This window comes from Apis mellifera, linkage group LG4, assembly GCF_003254395.2.
Source record: "Apis mellifera strain DH4 linkage group LG4, Amel_HAv3.1, whole genome shotgun sequence".
Classification (NCBI taxonomy): Eukaryota; Metazoa; Arthropoda; class Insecta; order Hymenoptera; family Apidae; genus Apis; species Apis mellifera.
The window spans coordinates 8,371,089-8,393,222 of NC_037641.1; the positions used below are offsets into that span (position 1 = coordinate 8,371,089).

General features: G+C 39.9%; 1 protein-coding gene and 1 long non-coding RNA gene across 7 annotated transcripts in view; one reads left to right on the forward strand and one right to left on the reverse strand.

Annotated features, from left to right (window-relative positions):
• Positions 1–7,452, reverse strand: part of LOC100576283 — a 99,658-nt gene extending 92,206 nt beyond the window's left edge. The window contains exons 1-2 of one of the 2 annotated variants that reach the window (XR_001702727.2): positions 7,302–7,452; positions 6,573–6,744 (exon numbers count right to left, since the gene is read on the reverse strand). This is a non-coding gene — a long non-coding RNA (uncharacterized LOC100576283). The remainder of the gene's footprint in view (positions 1–6,572; positions 6,745–7,301) is intronic. The other variant, XR_001702723.2, reaches the window with a different exon arrangement.
• A 219-nt stretch (positions 7,453–7,671) lies between these two features.
• LOC102654975 (zinc finger protein 628-like) overlaps positions 7,672–22,134 on the forward strand; it is a 97,229-nt gene continuing 82,766 nt past the window's right edge. The window contains exon 1 of one of the 5 annotated variants that reach the window (XM_026440146.1): positions 7,672–7,796. The gene's annotated coding sequence lies outside the window, so the exon portion shown is untranslated. Of the gene's footprint in view, positions 7,797–7,819; positions 9,448–22,134 lie in introns of those variants that run through there. The other 4 variants (XM_026440152.1, XM_026440151.1, XM_026440149.1 and 1 more) reach the window with 4 other exon arrangements.

A 22,134-nucleotide genomic window follows, 5' to 3' on the forward strand; every position in this document is an offset into this window, starting at 1 on the left:
TTTCCTCTTCACTCCTACTTCACTCCAACTTTTCGAGAACAAAATTTATAAATAAAATTTCCACTGCCCAATGTAATCCAAGATCCAAAAATCCAGAGTCGAAAACAAACGAATCGATATTCGGTGCAAAGAGAGAAAGAAAGGAAAGAAAAAGAAAAAAATCACGATAGATCGGGTGGACAGGGTAGAACATGTGGCGCGCAATAATAAAGGAAATACGCGCGCGTGTGAATGCGGAAAGAGGTGGGTGGAGGGAGCGGGTAAAATCAGAAATCATCTCGTAAGCGGGGCGGACAGCGTTGTTGGGTTTTCGCGGACACGCGAGGGTGCGCGTGAAATGGTAGGAGGGCAGGAGCGGCTGCGTAGTCGGACGCACTCACACACCCGCGCGAATACTGATGATCATTCACGCCACTGACCTACTCTGCGCGGCGCGCTTAGCCCTCCAACGTGGATGGGAAGAAAAGGGTGGCCGTGGGAGGAGGACAGCCGCGAAATGACAAGAGGGTGAAATGACGGGAGTGGGGGAGGCGGGGAGAGACGAGGGCGAAGCTACGACTACGGGTTTCGTCTAAAGACCAGGCTGAAAAATAGAGAAGGCTGAAAAAGAAAAAGAGAGAAAGGGGAATAATGGAAGTAAAGAAGTAACCGTAGGCAGGAAGAGAGTCGGGAAGAAAGGAAGGAAGAAAGGGATGGAAGAAGAAGCGAGCGAGAGAGAGAGAGAAAGAGAAAGAGAAAGATTAAGCGAGGGAAAAAGAGAGGGAGGGCAAGAGGGAGAGTGGGAGAGGGAGGGAGGGAGGGAGAAAGAGAGGAAAGAGAGAGAAAGAGAGAGAGAGAGAGACTGTGTGTCTGGTCGACAGGTCTGGGCCTGCGTAACGACGCGTGTACGTCGGTGCAAGTACGACGATAGAGGGTTGAGAGTTGCAGCGAGAGAAGGGTGTATCGGCGGGGCGAGGAGGGCGGGCGAGATGGAGTGGGGTTAGGTGGAGGCGAGTTGCAGGGGTGCGAGTCGACTGGTAGGTGAAGGGGCAAACGAAGGGGAAGGGCCAGGAACAGGGACGAGGGGGTGGAAAGCGACCGAGGGGAGGCAGGGAACACGGAAGGCTACGATTGATCCGTGGTCGCCCTCCGTCCTCCCTATCCTCTTTCTCCCTTCCACCCTTTCATCCTCGGCTGGCCCTCTTTGTCTCTCGTCCTCCGTCCTTCCCTCCCCCTCCCCCCTCCCTCTTACACTCGCGTCACGACCTCACGAATTCATTGTGTGCACTTTTGCTCGTCCTTTTTCTCTCCTCGGCAGCCATTAGCTCTCCGTTCGGCTCGCCTCTTATTAGCATAGTTGCAAATTCTATGCCACGACGCCCGGTGGTCTCCCCTTAACGCTTGATTGGAACCCCGACGCTTTGTGACGTGACAGGTACACACGTCCCCTTCGAAACTAACCCCCTCCTCCCGCCCGATCTCCGCTCCGCTTGCGAAAGTAGCAACGCTTTGCCCGCCACGGGGTCGAGGAAAAAGGGGGTGAATTTCGGTCTTTTCGCTCGCGCGGGGGAGAGGGGGGGAGGGATACTCGCCCGAGGTGGCGAACGACGTTCCCATGTTGTGTGGGACGTCGATATTTCAGAATTTACATAGCCTTGGAACCGCGCTATATACGCGCTGTATACGTGACCGCGGCCTACGTAGGTGGCGGAATTCTTTTTTAATCGATTCGAACAATGCAGAAAGATATCGCTCGGCTGTGCCTATCGTTTAATCTAAGAAAAAGGCCAAACCCGATTAGAAACGATCGGACCCAACATTCTGGAATTCAATGGGGGAGGGTAATTGGAAATGGTTACCACACATTGTTCTGTTACGTTGTTAATTTTAATGGGACGGATAGCGATGTGATTGGGGGTGATAGTCAAGTCGTAAGATTTAATGGGAAGTGCGGAGATACTTGATCTGTACGAGTTTTTAATTTTTTAATCGTAACGATCGATAAGTTGCCATAATTTTGCGTCGACGAATTATTTTAAACTGTTACATCGAATATATATTTAATTATAAAAATGATTTACGAATTTTTTTTCTTCGATTTATTACTAAATAATTTCGTTCTAAAAAATATATATATATATATATATATATAAGTGAATATATATGCTCAACGAGATGCTAACTGATAAAAAAAGTTTTGAAACAACCGTCGCAAATTAAATCTGTTAAAAACTTAAATGAATTAGGTCAACCATGTTTTACAACCATTATTTAAAATTTCGCACGAAATGTTTTTTTAATAAAAAAAAAAAAAAAGAAAAGGTACTTATTCATTAAAATAAACATAAATTACCTACGTTACATGTATTCGTTAAAATAACAGAAGGAAATTATAAAGGTGTTACAAGTATAATGTATCTAATGTGAAAAGTCGTTTACAAAGAGTCGGAAAAAAAAAAAGAAAGGAATATAAAAAAAAAAACAAGGGGGGAAAAAAGTGTTTCGTTTAACCTCATAACCCTTCCCTACCTCAACAGTTCATGCATCTTTGAAATCGTCTGGGAAATTAGTATTCCGTTTGGTATCCCTGATTGATGACATTGCGTTTATCGAACGGCGTGCAGCAATGCACACAGATTATTCATCATATTAAAAAGCGTTTTCACCCGTCGCGCATTCATTCGAGTGTTACATTCCAATAAATGGAACTTAACAATCAGCCGTAGAAATTGGTACGCGCATGCTGCATGACGTATGCACGAGGCCAGCAACCACCGTAAACAGAATTATACAATACCGAACGTGCTACCATTAATTAGAGTAACTTTGTTGGCACGTGCGCGTGTGCGAGCGTGTAACGCGGCCACGCTTTTATATTAATGGCGTGCAAAATGTTTTGACACCTTGGCTGCGGATTTTTAATTGAGAAGTATCGTCGCCGGACAGTTACAAACAATTTGGCCAACTTAATATAGTTCGATAGTTCGACGAAAGATATTCTTCTAGTTTGAAAAAAAAAAAAGAAATATCTCGTTTCGAATGATATATTTTTTGAAAAGGTAATAATAATGATTGATTATTAAAGTAAAAAAATTTTAAGTAATAAAACGATCGCAAGAGCGTGTGTGCGTGAAATAATAAAATTGTACGAACGAGAAGTGGGACATTGAATTTCAATTTTTTACAAAGTCTCGAAGAATTTATGGTAATAAGTGGTGAGACATCGTCGCTATCGGACATAGATCATACGATACAGGAAGAAGGCGGCCTGGTTCTTGCGATAGAATATTAATTGAATGGTCCAATAAACGGGTCTAGCATAAAAATGAATTATCAATATTGATAGCGGAAAGGAAAAATAAAATGATACTTTGCGTTATTTTAAAACGAGATGCAATCAGATGGTTAGTTTAATAAGTGTATTAAATAAATATGTTCAAACTATGTGAATATTTCAATATTCTGATAAAATATCCTTCCTATTATTTGTTAAAAATTTAGATTTGGTTAATTTAATAGTGTATTTAAAAAGGAAAAAAAAATTGATCGCGTTATCGCGCTATAGATGAAAAGTTTCTCTGTTTTATCAGGCACAATGACAACAACTGGTCGATGCAAATGTCACGAGGTGCTTATTACACAATCTCAAAATAAGCATTTTTAATAGGTCATCTAAGGTCTCAGATTAATCGCCATTTCTCATTTTTGTACATGTAGCCGTAAAATGATTGTGCCTACTGTATTTGAAAGTTGTTTATTTAATTCTCGAAAAAAAAAAAAAGCGAACACGTGTAGGCAGATACGTGAACAGATACCTGTTTTTAATGAGTAACAGGAATAGGCGTGTACGTTTTGACCCAAGGATGCTTTCATGAGATTACAATTAACGCTTTCCGCACTATTTCATGACGCCAAGCTCTAACGATCATAATCGTCAGGTAGTGTTGAGATTTCATTAATCAAAATTTCACAAAATTTCATGCTCGTGAAAAAAAAACGTTGCGACGTATCGATATAAATGTGCAGAGAATTGCACATTTAGCAATAATTAAAAATACTGTAAACAAATTATCAATGTATCCTTAAAATCAATCGATTAACAATTGTTTTGTCTTAAAATTTTCTACGCGATAAATTAAAAAAATGCTAAATTTTAAATGAAGAAAATTTTAAAAATTAAAAAAAGTATTAAATTTTAAAGCGATTATGTTCCAAGAATAAGGCGTAAAAAAATATATAAAATCCTGAAATTGGCCTAACGCAAATATCAAATTTTCCATTTACGATATATCGTATCAAAAAACGACATTTATACATCACGATAAAAAAAAGAGATCCAACGACAAATATCGATACAAAGACAAATTAAAGGCATCGAGATTCGCGCAGAGGTAGCGCGTTATTGGCAGGAATCCGCAAGAGAGAACTCGCCTATTTCCGGAGATGAGCGAAGCGCGCGAACACCACGGCGTACCGTGAAAATTCAAACGGCGAAACGTCCTTCCGGGCGAGCGGAACGTTTTTCTATCCGTGGGTATACACGGGCGGCCGGGTGTTGTGTCGAGAGCCCGTGTGAAAACCGACTTTTGTGCAGCCTCGCCGCTGCTGGTAGCGCGGACAATGAAACGTACTGTAGGCGGCAGGCAGGCGTTACGACGGCAAATCCAATTCACGCACTATCGACGCGTTACCTAATAGCGTACTACGTGGATGCAGATACACAAGAGCGACGTCACGTGCTCGACGAGGCACCTGCGCTCACGCAAAGCAAAAATAAAGGTGCGCGAGACGAAGTGTAGCAATTGCCACGGGTTGGCACACGGCTAGGCGGCTCGTGTGTGACTAGGCAGACACACGGACACACGGACACGGACAGAGAACAGTTCCGTTCACGCAACGGGCAATGCGTTACCTAAGAACGCGTAGACGCGCAATTTCAACCAACCATCTCGCCCCTCCACGCCAACCGTTGCCCTCTGATGCGGACGATCTATGAAAAACAACGTGCACGTGGACGCGCATGTAACACCGGATCGATCTGCAAATAACGGCAGACAATAATCGCGTTTATCACGCGGGAAAATACCCGGTGAGCACCGTGCGACGAGGGTCACCATAAAAACCAGGAGCCATAATGAAGTATCAAGGCAGCTGGTTGGACGTGTTCTCGCTCCCTTCCTTCTATCTCGCTTTCTACGTGTATCTTTCTTCTCTTCTCTCTCTCTCTCTCTCTCTCTCTTTCTCTCTTTTTTCTTCCTTTCTTTTTTTTTCTTTTTCGGTGCAATTTCTCCGAGTGCTCCACCACCGCATCGCAACACCGTCGTTTCATTCTGCTACCTACCAGCTTAGTACTTAGACGCGCGTGGCTTTCCTGGACTAACGTTGGCTACGTGGCACGATTGCGTTTTCCTCGTGACAAGGAAAAACCGCGGATAGCGCGAGAAATTACGGAGGTGGAGACGTTTAATGTACGATTTGATCGTAGATTTGCAAAGATCTCGACGACGAGACGAGAAACGAGATTAAATTGATATTTTTATATAGAGATTTATAGAGATTATAAATAACATTCGATTCTGATTTCGATTTTCCTTAAATCGTAATTTGGAAATATATAAAATTTAATTATTTTTATTTTACTATATTTAAGATTCTTTTGCAGAGAGAAAGGTAAAAATTTTAAGTTATATTTCGAGCATCAGTATTCGATATTTTGTATCTACGTTGTAGCGTCTACGCAAACGCGGGATTCTAAGTCTCGACATACAACGACGATGATCGATAAAGGAAAAACTCGCGTGATTCTACGGAAATCGCAACAAAGTAATTCCATTCACACGGATTCTCTCGCGTTGGCGTATCAAATGGACTTCAGTGGACGGTGTAGCTATAATTTATGTTCATGCAAATATATACGTATAACAAAAATTTGAAAAATTTGATATTATGCTCCCGGGCTACGTACAATTTGTTAAATACTTCAAAAGTTGTTCAAGAAAAAAAAAATATAAAATAATACGACAAGTACGATTATTTTGACATTCTAACCTATATTTAGCAATGTGCAAAAAAAGCACATTGAAAAAAATAATGCATCGAGATCGATCGAGAAACATCATTAAAAAAATAGTCAAAGGAGTATACGCGTGTTAACGTGCCACCGTTCGGCCTTCTTTCATCGGATGAAGAAACTATTTACATTGAGGCAATTCAATTTGCACGATGGATTTGCGTTTAAACCGAGTCGGCACGACTCGCAGTAAATTCCGGTTCTTACAGCGGCGATCACGAGCTATCAGCCTAGGAATAATTTATCGGCGACGATCGCATTAAAGTAGCTACAATGAAATTATTCCCTGCAGCGGTACATCTGTGTGCAAGTACACGTGTGCGTATATAGACGCGTGATCTTGCGAGCTGGCTCGCTAGCAAACACGCGCGCGCGCGCGCGCGCCCTCTCGAACACGCACGCGGCCGCCGCGAGCTTTACGGATGTAGTCGACAGTCGGACGCAATTAGTATTACCTAAGAATCTATATAGTCATACATATCGTAACAACTATATTGCACGAAAAATATATGTAAGTAAGTACCTGTGCGCGTAAAACTGCTCATCGATGTAGCAACGACATTCCGCGCCACCTGGCCGAACGTGTGTTTACTTTTTCTAATTCGAAGTCGCACGTGTCGCGCATTCGAGGCCCCTTCGGAATTCTGATATGATTCTCCGTAGTATTACGCTTTATTCAATTCTTTTCTTCATACCTGTATACAAAAAAAAAAAATTTCTTTTTTTCATGAATATGATAAGAGGGATTTTTAAAAGAGGTTAGAAAATAGAAATTTTTACACGATACGAATTTGAAGAAGTGAGAATTAGGTTAGGGGGAAAAAAAGAATGTTTTTTTGATAGCGTTTAAAAATCTACAAAACTATCGAACTTTAATACGAAAAACAAAATCTGCATATAAATTTTAGAAAAGCATCTTCGAGTCGATATCGTATAGGCGATGTAACAAAGGAAAGGAGAAGGGGAAAATACCTGTGACAAATCGGGGCAGAATTGCATGAGAATATCTGTTCCGTCGATGCATCTCTTTATCTTTCAATCTCTATCTCTTTTCTTCTTGTATACACGCACACGCGCTGTCCCTATCTCTCTCTGTCTCACACTATCTCTCTCTCTTTCCGACTCTCTCTTTCCCTCTCTCCCACCTCTCTCTGTCTATCGCGCACGTAAATTCGAGCTACGCCAATTCACACTGTACGAAATTTCTAATTTCGAGGCCAACCGTGTGACAAAGTACGTTCGAAATAATTACCTTCCTTGCTGCGTAAGACGTCAATGCGTTTGATATTCTTACATGGTCTCACCTCCCACCCTTAACACGGTGAACAGACTTTTTTTGGTCCAACGACGCCTATGGCTCTACGAATCGCGAGATCTGCGAGGGAAACGTGCGCCGTCTCTGTATGTGTGGCTGTGCGCGTGAGCGTTTCACACCTGACTACTACGCTAGTCAAGTGAGCGACTGAAACGACATTAGATATTTATAAAATTATGATATCAATATGAAATTTACACGTAAAATAGTTATACAATCGGTTAGGATTTATCGTGGACAAATTATGCGCGTGGGCGGTGCCGAATCGATTTATTTTGTCGGTAAAGTCTGCGCGGCGAACACGGTAGGTTAGTTGACCGCGGGGCCGAGCGAGCGCTGAGCTGACAGTAGGCCGGCGACGTCACAGTGGGCCGGTTGAGCCTTCCTTCGTTCGATTCAGGCAGGCTCTCTATTCATTTTACATGTAGCAAGGTAAATATTTCTATGCGAGTGTCCATACGAATTCGTGGCTCCAAGTGCGTGCAAATTGTCGGCAGCGATCTGTGATACACGTTTCTCGTTTCTTTTTCTTTTTTTTTTTTTTTCCAATTTTTACGACGAAACAACACTTTATCGGGGGTGTGAAGAAGTTTTTTCTCCTCGTTCGTGCCCGTTCCTGTTACATTTCACGATACTGGCTGCTACTGCTACTGTTGTTGTTGTTGTCGCCGCTGCTGCTTGCTGTCACAAGCGAATATTCGTAGAAAAAGCGGAGAGAAAAGAAAGAGAGGGATAAAGAGCACCGCGTCAGCTACGATTTTCTTCTGTCTCATCGTCTGATCCGCGAAAAAAAATAAACAAAAGCACGGCAGGACACGGAACACGCACTTTGCATCCACGACCAGATCATTGGATTTGCCATGAGAACGTCTCTGTCGTAGGAACAGCGCGCCCGAGACACGTGAAATCCCACGGTTGACAGTTACCGTGGCGCGTACATCAGTGTATCGTGAATCGTTTCTTGCAACGTATCACTACCACATTCGACGTTGATCGACCTTGTGCTGTTTAACTTTTGGCAATCATTTTTTAAGAATTCGTACGCGAACGGTGTCTCACGGATTCGGCAAGTTTTTCACTTCTTTCTCATACGAGCGTTCTTTGTCTGTGTCAACGTTCAAACTAAAGTGTTTATGACGTATATGGTCGCGATTAAATCGTTCACTAATTAACACGCGTGAATCATTTTGAACGGTCTGAAAACCGATTCGAAACGTTTTTTGGCACGAGCGATAGGCTGGGCAGGGAAAATTCGTTACGCCGCGCATCGGTACATGAAGACACGTGACAAGTGAAAAGTGAATAACGTAACGGATCGTTTCGACAGTGTGCGATACTATCGATATTTCAACGTCGATTATTCGTCGATTGGTAAAAAATATACATATTCCGGTCGTATGTAGCGTGACGCGAGTCAATCGGAAAAGTATATCGGGGCAGAATGGCGTGTTCGAATGGAGAAAAGTAAACAAAAGTTAAACGCACTCGTGAAAGCAACGTCGGTCGATCGTGTCACTGATTAAAACCAGCATTGACGTAAAGGAAGATTCCCGTGGAATTTCGTGGCCGGGACGCGATTCGAGCAAAGTGTCGAAGATCGGAGAGTGAAAGATCGAGAAGTGCGTCGGCAATATGCATTGTGAGACAGCGTAAACACTTCGTCAACGCAACAATGATGTATTTTGCACCGACAGCCAGAGAAATATCAGCGGTGACAGTTTCCGAAATGCTGGCAGTATGTTATAAGCTTTCTAACCTACCGAGCTACCTAACCTATACTTGGCAGCGCAATCAAGCACGCGACGAGTGAGTTTACTATTGTTCGTTGCAAACAAGAATGTTATGTATAAAAAATGAATCACGAACAACATGCTGGATCGAACGAGGAAAAGAACGCGAGGCGACCGTGATTTGTCCGAAACGAGTCTCGATTGGTGTTGAAGCGAAACGTGAGGCAAAGAGTGCGTGTTCCGTGAGCCGCCAACGGCGGGACGAAAATATCACACGTGCGTCGGAAGAGTAAGCCGAGATTTTTGGAGGACGATGCCAGTCAAGTGGGCGATTGGTGAGCATTGCTTTTTGGGTGAGCGATCAAACAAAAAAAAAATAAATAAAAATAAAAATAAAAATTGGAAGAATCAAATGCCAAATAGGGAAGAATTTTCACGGGGAATAAACTAGATTATTCTCGTTCGAACCACGAGAATCGAACGATTGATCTCGCGTGTCATGTTATCGCATCGTTTCTCTGCATCTTGAAATCACTTCGCGAAACGTCTGTTTATTGACAGCTCGAAATTCCTGTGACTCGTGCTCGCCCACGATCAGTTCAATTTTAACTGACACGCGAGACCAGTTGTCCGTTAATGATAAAGTCGATCAACATCTGTTGTTATCTTCTAAAACTCGTATGATTTCTCGTTTGTCAGAAATCTCATTCGCCATTTCGTTTACCACACGAAATTAATATCGTGAGAAAATATGATTTTCCTTACGACACGAAAAATACTGTGAAAAATATCTCGAATTTGTAAACAGCGACGACATAGTTTAGTTCCCGCGGCGGGGGGGGGGGGGGAGAAGAGAAAAAAAAAAGATAATTCAGGACGAGAGCGTAGGGTAAACCTCTTTCAATCGTACGGCCCTGCATGCTAAACAGCATAGACGTTTGACGTTTCGTGAAGGTCGCGTGCTGTAGCACTTTCCTTCTCGCACCGTCGACCGTCTCTCTACCCGTTTCTCTCTCACACATGCCTCCTCTGTCGCGCACTTTTTCTCTCTTTATCCATCTCGCTGCAACATTAACCTTCTCTCTTCCACCGCGTCTTTCCGTCGTCTCGTTTCTCCGTTGCTCGCCTCTTTATTACGTCCATCCGTCTCGCCCTACGCACATACACGCACGTACCCTACGGTCGTTTAACGATCGTTACGCGTTGAAATTGTCGCGACTCATTGCTTTCCGGGAAGTTCCGCGAATTTTCCACGAAGTTGCCGCGTCCATGCCTGCCGCACGCGCGTTTCGCGTCCCCACGCGGATTTTCACGTTATCGACGCGTACGTGACATTGAAGATCTTCGGTAGGAATCGCTGGCAGCGCACAGTCTTCTATACAAAGTAAGGCCAAAGAAAATATCGTTTTCCCCGATTGAAAATCGAAACGACTGGATTCTCTTCGTAACGATATAAATTTTATCGCTTCTTTAGGAAATTTTACTTAGTTATTTCTTGTTGATCACGTGATATTAGAGAGAGAGAAAAAAATCGATATTAACGTCGATCGAGATAACGTTCGTCTATCGCAACGATGCGTTTTAGAAATCACGTTTCGAAAACCGCGCTCACGATTGTTATTGCGGTGCAACGATTTGGGAAACGAATACGAAAACTTTGAATACACTCTCCGCGAATTCACTTTCTACGCGGCCGAATAAATCAGGAAAATCTGTTACGATACAAACTGTTCGTACAGCTGTAGTATCACATATGTATTGCCCTTTTTACGGTGACACAGAGTGTTACGTATTATGCGAAATAGTATTTGTCGAGTTGAGAAATTCGATGTCGAGAAAGTTATATAGCATTTCGTACTAGCCGTCGCGGAATCGGGGAAACTTACGTCCTACGAAAACGTACGAGTTTAGGTCGATCTTAGTTTCGACAAATTCTTCATTTTTATTAAAAAAAAATCTTCGAATACAATTTTTACAATTTCAAATCAATTTATAGATATTAATAATACGATAAATTTATATTTCTAGTAATTAATAATTTTTCTATACTTCTTTCACTTATTTAAACATACATAAGAAAAATTCACGAATATTCTCTGAATAATCTTAATATTTTTATTATAAATTTTATCAAATAATATTTATTTATTTCCTAACATATTTTTGTTCCTTCGATATCGAATTGATAAATTCATAATTGGCCATCAAATTTAAATTTTGAGAAAACCATTTCACTTAATTTTAACCAATCTTTCAAATTTTATTTCAAATATCGTACATATATATAACAAAAATTTTACACGACCGATTTCTATCAAAATGAAGAGCGCGATAATTACAGCCACCGTTCTAATTTCGGTTCTTCTCAATCGCATTCCATCCTCGCCGCTTCGAAAGAAGGGGGGCAAAAGGAAAAAACGAGAAATTAAATTCCCGCGAGAACTCGAAGAAGTGACCGATAAAAAGTACGAAACTTCTTCCCGGCCGTGGTTATGAGAAAGTTTTCGAGATTTTACCGGGGAGGGGGGAGGAAAAAAAAAGAAGTAAGAAACGAAGGAGAGAGAGAGAGAGAGAGAGGGAACGACGTAGTCGGTTTATCGAACGAGGCGCGCCCCTCATTCGCGTCATTCGCGATGCTTACGCATTAATAGATTCAGACAGAAGCGTGTCAGGGAATCAGCTGTTGGCACGTTCCCCGCTCGATGTAAATCATGCGTTTCGGAGTTAGCGCGAACCGCATAAACCGGTACGCGTTTTGTGGAAACGCAAAAATAGCGCCGGTTACCCGTTACGAAAGAGAACCGCGCTGGTATTTTGTATATTTTCTGGACTGATTAACGCGCGAATGAAATTCTCTCGAAACAACGAGCGCTCAGGTCATTAACCATTGATAAATAAGAGAATTTTATATTGAATGCACATTTTCGTGACGATATCTATATATCGATAATTATAGTTTATCAACAATTAGTAAAAATATATATATTCATTCATTTCATTCCATTATATTATTCCTATTAAATAATAATTTCATTAGCCCACAAATAAGCTTAGCTTCAACCGATTTACCGATCACTTTTTCTCTATAAACGACAAAACAAATAAAGGGTACCGTGTACAACAAATGTAGCGCGTCACGGCTATTAACATAACAAAAAGCGACCGAAACCGTTACGTACATACGAAACGAATTAAAATGAAAATAGATATTTAAAAATTCACGCAACAAAAATCGGTAAAGCCATAAAAAAAAAAAAAAAGAAAACTCGCTTTCGGGAGGAAGAGACGCATTGCGACGTATTCGATTAAATTCCAGCGAAATATTTTTAAACGTCTCCGCGTTTTCGATAGACACTCGATAAGATAATATCGAATTGTTACCGCGATGCTCGTGGATCACCGTGGGAACGGTGCCAGACATTTGCATAAACTACGATTCGATCCGGCGAGCAAGCCACGATTTTTCGAGCTATAAGAAATCATTATCGGGTAACGAGAAGTGAGGGGGGAGGGGGAGGAGGAGGGAGAGATACAAAAGAGAATATCCGATAAATGGCGTATGTATCGTTTGTTATTCGAGAGATCGCCGTTTCTCACGATTTACCGGAGAAACGTTTACACGCGAGTCTAGTACTACGTGCATCTACTCACATTCTTACCGCCCGTTATCGATTTGTAATCATAATCGGTGGAGATAAGAGGCGGCCATTCGTCGAGACGCATCGTTCATTTAAAACACGGCCGTTTAGTAAATGAACGACGTTCCGATCGACAGCGTGAAAACACACCGACTCGTCCCGACTCGATAGATATTTCAGATATATATATATCCACTCTCGCAATCTCTCGCAATTTCGTATCGACGTTTGCGCGCGCTTTTCAAAAAGATCTTTTTTCCTCGGCTATCTTGATTGTTGCGAATTTTTATGGACAAGGATTTTTTTCCTACTCGTTTTCTAATCTCGTGCTTATTGCACATTGTGGACAGGGATTTTTCCATCCGTTTGTGATTTTTTTTTAATCGAAATCTATTATAAACGTATCACGGGATAATGAAAATAATCCTTTCAAAATGACGTAAATAATAATATAATAACAATACAAGGATGTCGAGTGTAATTTTCCTGCAGTTAACTCGTGTATGTATACGAAAGAAGAAATACTACTGTTTCTTATTTGTGTTTTCGTCGATGTCTGTTTTTATTCTTTTTCTTTCTTTCTTTCTTTTTTCTTTCCGATTTGGTTTATATATTATAACGAGCGTTAACGAGCGTTAGGAAGAATGAGAGGTGGAGAGAACGTGTAAAAGAAATATAATCTTAATAATAATGTTAGTCGAAATGGCTTTAAGCTATAGGAAAAGTCAATTTGTTTTATGTAAGGAGAAGAAAATTTATGACTTAATATTATTTGCTTTTGTTTTTCGCCTTCTTGTTCGACGAATTCCTTCTCTATACTTAACATTTGTAGCATTTTCATGCCGCCTTAGAGAAGTCATTTAAGTTTCCGCTTATAGACACTTAAATATATTTATATTCATAATAAAGTGGTTAATATGAAAATATCTTCCACGCATGAAAGATTGATTGATTTCCTTTTCGTTACTTAAAGGAAAATAATTACCAATTTCCTCATTCCGCGTAATATATATATAAATACAAAAATCATTTCCAAACAGCCAATTCAAAAAATCTTATCTCTACGATAAGAACGAGATATGCATCAACAATTCTCTCAACCTCGTTTCTTCATTTTTTCCAATCATTTCCAAAATCAACACGCAAATAATCTGATTCAAAAACCCAATCGTCTCTCAACACTTTATCGAAAAATTCTAATTCTCAAACAATTCTCAAACAAACGAACAAACGAACCAACATATTTCCTCAATCTCGATTCTCATTTTCTCTTCCAAATCCTTTCCTATTGCAGATGCAACATGTATTATCATCCTCGATTTCCAAACATTTTCAAACACTGGGCGATTCCCAAATCTGAAATTAATACGCAAACATATAAAAAAAAGTGAGGGAGAGAGGGGTGGAAAATCGATTGGAGAGAAGGATCGGAAAAAAATCTCGTCACCGCGGGATACGCAACGCAAACGGAACCGGTGTTGGACGGGCGTCCGGTTATCGGCGTCCCCATCGAGTATACAACGCGGTTGTATCGAAATCGCGAAACAAATGGAGCCGACGGGGAACGGCAAAAAAGAATAGAGGCGCGCGTCGACCGAACTATCCGTTACCGGCCGTGGTGGTTGTCGTCGTTTCGCGTGGCGCGGATGGTTTCGGGGGGGGGGGGAGGGGGGAGGATCCCCTCCGCGGAGGCGGAGGGAAGTTGAAATCAAGTTTCACGTGGAAACGGTTTGATTGGCGGCGTTCCGCGAATGATTTTCGATCTGCGACGGCGAGGCGGTTGTCCACCCCCGGCCGATCATTTTTTTGAAAGCGGCGGGGGGGCAGCCGAGCGCGGTTGGCAGAGATCCGAACAGCGCGGCGGATAGAGACGTAATGATTGCAATATTCCGTTAGTAATTGCTCCAGTCGGCCGCACCGTTGAAACGCGTCATTCGCGCGACCCGTAGATTTGTTTTTCCCCACCCGGTTTTCCGCTCTACGTCGCTTCCGCTCTCTCAAATGTCATTCGCGGACCGCACCGCCTCCCTCCCCCTCCGCGTGCGTGCGCCCCGCGCGTCTTCCTCCCCCGCTTTTTCCCGCTAATTGTCTCTTTCTCCGAATTACGCGCCGTTCTCGATCCCATTCATCGGCCGTCGAAATCGATACTCGTGGTATTAAATGGTACGGTAACGGAACGCGCGAAAACGTAAGGCGGATGGTTAATTAGAGGGGAGAAAGTTTTTGGGGAAATTTATTTCCTTTTCTTTTTCTCGTTTTTTGGTTTAAGATTCTCTTATTATATTCGTACGTTAATATGTTAATTTTGTTCAAGTATCGCTTCTAATGGCGGGTTTCTTTTGTACGGGATGTTAATGTGAATCGTGTATTATCTTTAAAATTGAGTAAGATGGGATGAAAATTATTTTTGAGTTAGTCTTTACGTTACGTTGTTTCCGTTTAAGATAACGTAGCTTAAAAGCGAAAACATTGCAGAGATTCATTGAAGGGGTGTTATATTTTCAGTGCCAACAGAAGCGATACTTATATAATTTGCTGTCTTTGCCAAATATCTTACGTTACCAATAACAATTTACAGTTTTGAGAATAACACATATCTTAAAACATTACCTCCAGTTACCTCAAATTACGCATTCGCTCAATTACTTGTGCCAACATTGAACCACCACCGCGTTATTAATATCGTTCAATTTGTCAACCATTCTGCGTTACAGTTTCTTAAAATAACATCGTATCTTACAACACGATTCAGTTACACGAAATTCATTCAACCGACCAATTATTAATTATCCCCTCCATCCGCACGTTAAACGCATACTTTTATATATTTTACTTCGATTTATTTCCCCTTCGTCCATTATTGATCCCCCTTTTTCTGAGAACGAAATAACAATTATCAATCTCTGCTTATAGTAAATTCCGAAATTTTATAATTATTTCAACGTTTCCTTGAAAAACTAAAAGAAAAGAAGAAAAAACGTAGATAGAAAATCTTGAACGAAATTTAAAATTCGAGCTATAGCTTCTCGATTATCTTGCCAACGACTCGAACCACTCGTCTCGCAACGGATCACCGGCTCCGGCGACAAGAAACTCAGGTGAACCGAGAGAGAGAGGTTCGTTTCTTCCCCGGTCGCTTCATCGTCCACCTCGAAAATAATAATTTTTCCACGGCCACGCTCACGCCGCCGCCAATTCTTTTTTTCTCCCCTCTCTTCATTCTCTCCCCCTTTCCTCCATCGGGCGTGCAACGGCCGATAAGCACCGGCGATCACGGGCGCGGCGTGCGCGCAAAAGGAAGCCGTCGCAAAAAGCTTACCGCGAGGATTAGTCATTGGTAACCGAGCGAGCTTTTTTCTCCGCGAGCCGATTCTCCCGCACCCGTGACCGTCGCCTTGCCTGATTTACGGCGAGCCATCGTTATTTTCGCCTAGCTTACCCCCTCATCCTCCCTCCACTTGCCACCCTATCTCTCCGTCTCCCTCTCCGTCCTTTTTCCTCCACGATCCTCCATTTCGCGCTTCGCCTCCTTCCAGAACGGCTTCCTCTCCTGCTTTCCCTCGCTCTCCTTCCCTTTCTCTTTCTCTCTGGAAAGCCTGGCCACGTCCATCTCTTCCTCTTTCCTTCCCCCTTGCACACGCGCCGCCTGGATTTCCTACTCGATTCGCATTTAAGCGTGGGTGGGAGAGAGGCCGGTCGTTACCCAGCGGCTAACGACGGCGCGGGCAGACACCTCTTATCCCATGAAATCTTCCGTGCTCCTCTCCGCGAAAACTCTCTTTCTCTCCTCGCTCTTTGCCCTTAAAAGGCAAGACACCTTCAAAATCGTTTCGATTCGATTCACCGAGCTTCCTTTTCCCTTTCCTTTTTTTCTTTCTTCCTGTTGGATCCTTGAAAGAGTGAGTCGAGAGGCTCTAATACCCCTGTCGGATGAGGTGATATTGAAATATTAAGTGTAATTTGTATTTGATAATCCTTGGAGAAGTCGGGAGGAGACGGGCCTTGTTGGATGGAGGATAATTCTTCCCGTTTATGAGAGTTAATATCTTGTAGAATGTTGGCAATTCGAAAATGAATATAAGACGATACAATTTTCTCTATATAATAATTTCTGGATCGGGAATTTTTACTTACAAATTTATTTGCGCTATAAAGGGTGACTTTTCGTTCGAACTTTTTTCTGTTGATTGTTTCAATTATATTATAATTTATACGGTTGAAAAAAGGAAGCTTCGTGTGACTCGTTGATGCTTAACTCTTCTTAAGGATCTATGCACTTGATACGTGTCCCTACAGTTATTTGTCAGAATAGAATTTATAGAGTGGCTTGATACTCGATGTATGAGACGATACGATACGCAACGAGCGTAGATACGCATCTTCGAAAGAAACGAGAGAACGAAATTGGATTGAGTTATAACGCCCTTTTACGTTATTAGATGCAATAATATACAGTTGGCGAGATTGCAGATATAATTTATTCCTTAAATTTATTCCTCTTCTCTTCTTGTAGATTGTTATGTTAACTGGAAAAGAAAAAAAGTTGAATTATTTGCTTATAAATCGTTCCTAACTAATTTTTACGATACGAATTTTCACACGTATGAATGAATTAATTTGGAATTGATACAGATACGATCTTGCCACTAATTAGAATTAATACCGATCAATTATCCAACGGTCTTTAAATCCGAATTATAAAACTGAATAGGAAAAAAAAATTGATCGTACGAATAAGATGAAGAATAAAATTGTAACAAAATTATACTTTAGCGTACAAATTCCATCATACTATCAAATTTTAGCTTACAGTGTTTCAATTCTAATTTAATTCATTCCCTCAAACTTTCACTCGAGAAAGAAACAAAGGAATTTTTAAACGCCTTATTAATAACTAATTACGATAAATACATTTAGTGTGGCCAAAGTTGAATAATAAAATAAACAAGAATTTTTAGAATCGACTCAAAAGAATGAACCGAATGAGAAAAATTATTTCTCGAAATAAAGATTCGCACGTTGACGCGTCAGAAAAATTTGGAACATCGCCCTCGTAACAATCGCGCGGAGATTCGCGCTGTTCCCCGTCTTATTCCCGCGGCTTTCTCTCGATTACGTGCACGAGATAGCCTCGACGATCGATCGTGCTCGCGATATTTAACAGCAAAAGCCAGTTACGCTTCCCAGAAACAAAGCGTAAAATTATTGAACGCGATCGCGCGGTTTTCGATCGTCGCCTCTCGCGGTAATCGCACCATTTAATTATTATTTTTTCCCTCGATCTCGATGTATCGCCTCCCCTCGTTCCTCGATCGAATTTCGTTTTATAATCCGCGTTTCCAACGTTTCTCCATTCCTCTTTTCTTTCTTTCTTTCTTTCTTTTGTTTCGAAGCGCACGCTTCGCTCCCGATGGAATGGAAAATTATACACTTTCGCTTCACTTTCGAACTCTGAAGAGATTCGAGAGGAGGAGCGTTTTGCGTAGAATACGGGTCACGAGATACCTTCTTAGAAATTTCTTTACAAATTTTTGTAAATCGCAAAATTTGATCGCCATTGATCGAATATAATTTCTCTTACAAGCCATCCTTTGCTCTTCTCAATTGTAAAGTTTATAAAAATTAACTCTTGTTTCTCTGTAAAATAATCCAATGCTTTTCTGTTTAATTGATCGTAGATGCCTCTCTACAGCTCCTCTTCAAAACTTCTAAACAAGATTGAAAACGTGAAATTATTCCTCTTTCGTGAGAATTGGCCTTGGACAATCCCTTAACAGATTAGAGTCGTCATTTTTCTTTTCTTGTTCGCAAAAGTGTGACAGGGCGTATTCTAACCAAGCGGAACCAAGTATATCGTAGCCCGTGTGTTTGTAATAGGTACAGATTATAGGTTCGTTATTCGAGTGTAGTTAAACGTAAAAACGTCTGGTTAGAATTTAACGGCCAACTTCTCATCACGTGAGACGTGGCGCGCACGATAAGGTGAGCGCCGGGGCGAGTAAAAGCAGGAGACGCAGAAACGATGGAATATGCAATCCTTTCTATCGCAGGGTCTCGTTACGTTGCGCGAAATCTCGATTCGAGCGAGCACTGTTGACGCACCGGCGGCCACGCGGAATTTCATCTATCGTCACGTTTCCCCCCGTTTGACATCATCCCGGATAATTTTGAAAAATATTCACGATCCTATCCTTAACCAACTTGGCCTTCTAGTTAATTAGTCTTGTGCGTATCATTTAAGTTAATACCGCATGATTCGCTCGATCGATCGTTGAGAGAGGAGCGAATATATACGACGATCCTCCTTCGACGAGATGCTTCGTTGAAATAGTGAATATTCGCAGTAAGGTAATTTGTAAGTCGTGTGTATATTGTGTGTTTATATTTGATAAATCGATAATATGTATATTTGGAAGGAGACGAACGGTCGATTTACGATTACAGAAATTTAGAAATATTATTCCACGCGAAATTTTATTATATTAATAATACATTAAATTTTATTAATATAGGTTCGTTGTTTGTCGTTTGAAAAAAAGGAAACACTTTGATTGATTCTGTAATATTTTTATAATATTAAGAAGAAAAAAAATGACAAGCGTAACGTAGTTAATCACTCTTTGCAATATGCATAATTGTTCGAATATTAATAAACGGCGCGAAGAAGCTGAGGACATCACGTATACGTATATTTAGGTACGTAGTGGCGAGCATTTTTTACGTGATAATTTTAAAAATCGGTATTAATTTACTTTCGAATCGAATTTAATATTTGAAAAGAATAGAAAAGTAATGATTTAAAGAAATAGACTTTGTTTTTTCAAAATTTTTCAAAAATGATCACTCGATCGTTCGATCACATGTTCAATTCATTTATTTCTTGGTCGATTATCGGTCAAATACGAGTTTAATACGGGTATCCTTTGCTGAAAATAATGAAACTGATTTAACTTGGTGCCTGATAATTGCGCACACCTGAATATCGCTATAATTTATCCACAACAGGTGATATATTTTATCGGAGATTTTAAGTTTACTATTAACGGATAATTAAGTTGCTGGGGCGAAATTGATAGGCGCGTTAACGCGGACACGCTTCCATGTAATTTCGCCAGAAAAACGCGACGTGGATAAACGAGCAGTATTTTTAACGCCATAGTTAATCAGGTGATTAGGAATTGTTTTCGACCGATGATGAAAATTTATACGAAGTATTCGGGATTGTTTCTTTAAGGATAAATTATTCTTTGAAAAAGGACGATACGATTAATTTCCGATCTACCAAATTCTTTTTTAAGAAAATTAAATTTTCTCCAAATTTAACCAAACCATCTTATCGTGAAATAGAATTCATTGCTGGTTTGTTATTTGTAAAAAATTTTAATTATCGGAAAAGACGCGATTAATTTGTCAAATCTCTTTTTAGATAATCAAATTTTTTTTTTTAACCAAACTTGGCTCAAACTCTGTTGCGAAATAGAATTCGTTCAGCCAGTTTGACTGTTCCGTAATTTGTAAAATTTTAATGACGGCAGAAATGAAATTTGCAACCCGATGATTACGGCTTCGTATTATCGAATGAATTATTAAACAACATTCGTTGTGGAGTGGAATTAAAGGAAAAAAGGGAGAAAAAAAAAAAAAAAAAGGAAAAGAAAAGAAGGTCGAAAGCAATGTAAATCGTTTAAAATCAACGTACGTAATTTCGTTTCACGTTAAACTTTGTCTTTTATTTCCAACGCATCAAATCTTATTTCCGCTGAATAAACAATTCAGCTCTTAATTAACAGTTATCAAACCTTACCAGTACTAGCTACAGTAATTTATGTAAATTTTTGTTATTACTTTGCATTTATATTTACGCGAGGTATATTAATAATGGTGATTAAAAATTAACGAACGTAACGCAAATTTTTGGAATATATATACAAGTTCCCACCAATTAATCTCTCGCATTACACGCTCGCTACCAACCGTTTAAGGCTTATATGACTCGCTTAAAAAAAAAAACACCGCTTAAAGGGTTAATAAAAATAAGATTATTTATTTTGTCATGTTTGATTCCATTAGCGTGACCGCGCAGAGTTTACAGTTTTTGCCCTCGAAAATGATTTCCGCCGACTTTTGTAATCCGTGGAGCTGTATAAAACAGGGGGGAAAATAAAGAACGAGGAGTATAACGTAATGATCATTTTCAACGGTGAAGCATAAATTTCGAAAAATATTTCGAAGGCCATTATTTATTTTGTCAAAATTTGATTTTTACTTTGTTACTTCGTTAATTGCCGGATTAATTTGAATTCCATTGATGGTGACGGTGAAAAGTAGTATCGTTACTTTGATCTTGGAAGGAAATAATAAAAAGATATTTCGATGAATTATATTATAAATTTTGGAAAAGCCCGATTCAAATTATTATACGAAATGCGAAATAAAATTACAACGTGGACGGATTTGCATTCGATTAACATATTAATGAAATTGAATCGTGAATTTATAACGCGGTGTTGACAAATTGAAAAAAAAAAGAAAAAAGTTTTTTTTTTTTTTATCTTAAAGTTTAATACGCGCACAATTAATTATAAATAATGATTGTTATTTTCTAATCTTACAATAATGTATGCGGATAAAATTGATTTCTAATGAATTTGTAAGCAAGATTTGTAATTTCATAGCAAAGTATTTCATGGTTCATTAATTAAATATTTGATCACGTAATTAAATATTTATATTGCTTATTTAATACATGATTCATAACGAGGCGGGGAGTTTTGCTTTCGCTTTCCGATATTTCGCATTTTGTTCCAGTTTTTTTTTTCTTTTTTTATTTATTTATTTATTTAAATATATATTTCCTCTTCGTTAATTTATATTATAAAGAATTTCTTTTCTTAATAATTATTCGACAAATATTTATAATCCTATCTCTTGGAATTATCGATACTGTTTAAACAATTTTCAAATATATATATTTATATATATATGTGTCTTACATCTTCAATTTTATTAAAATAATTTATTTAACCTTTTGTTTACTCAAATAATCCTCTTATCAATATGTACTTTTCACTTTCAATTATCTCTCTAATAAATCATCGCATTTTATTCGTGAATCAAAAAAAAAAAACTTTACACTCTCTGACAAAGTATAAAATGTAAATGGTAATAATAAAAATAACAAAGTAATATAATACTTTAACAATTGCTTAATATTTTATTCTTATCGTTAATTTTCATACTCGTCTAAACACATGTACACACACGTATATTTCGTAAATCTTATTATCTTCCTTATTATTATCATCATCCTCGGCATTGATGTCTTTCTTCTTCTCTCCCCCCCTCCCTCTTTCTCTCTTCCGAATTAATCGTTTTTTATCTATCTTTTTTCTTTTCTCTTCT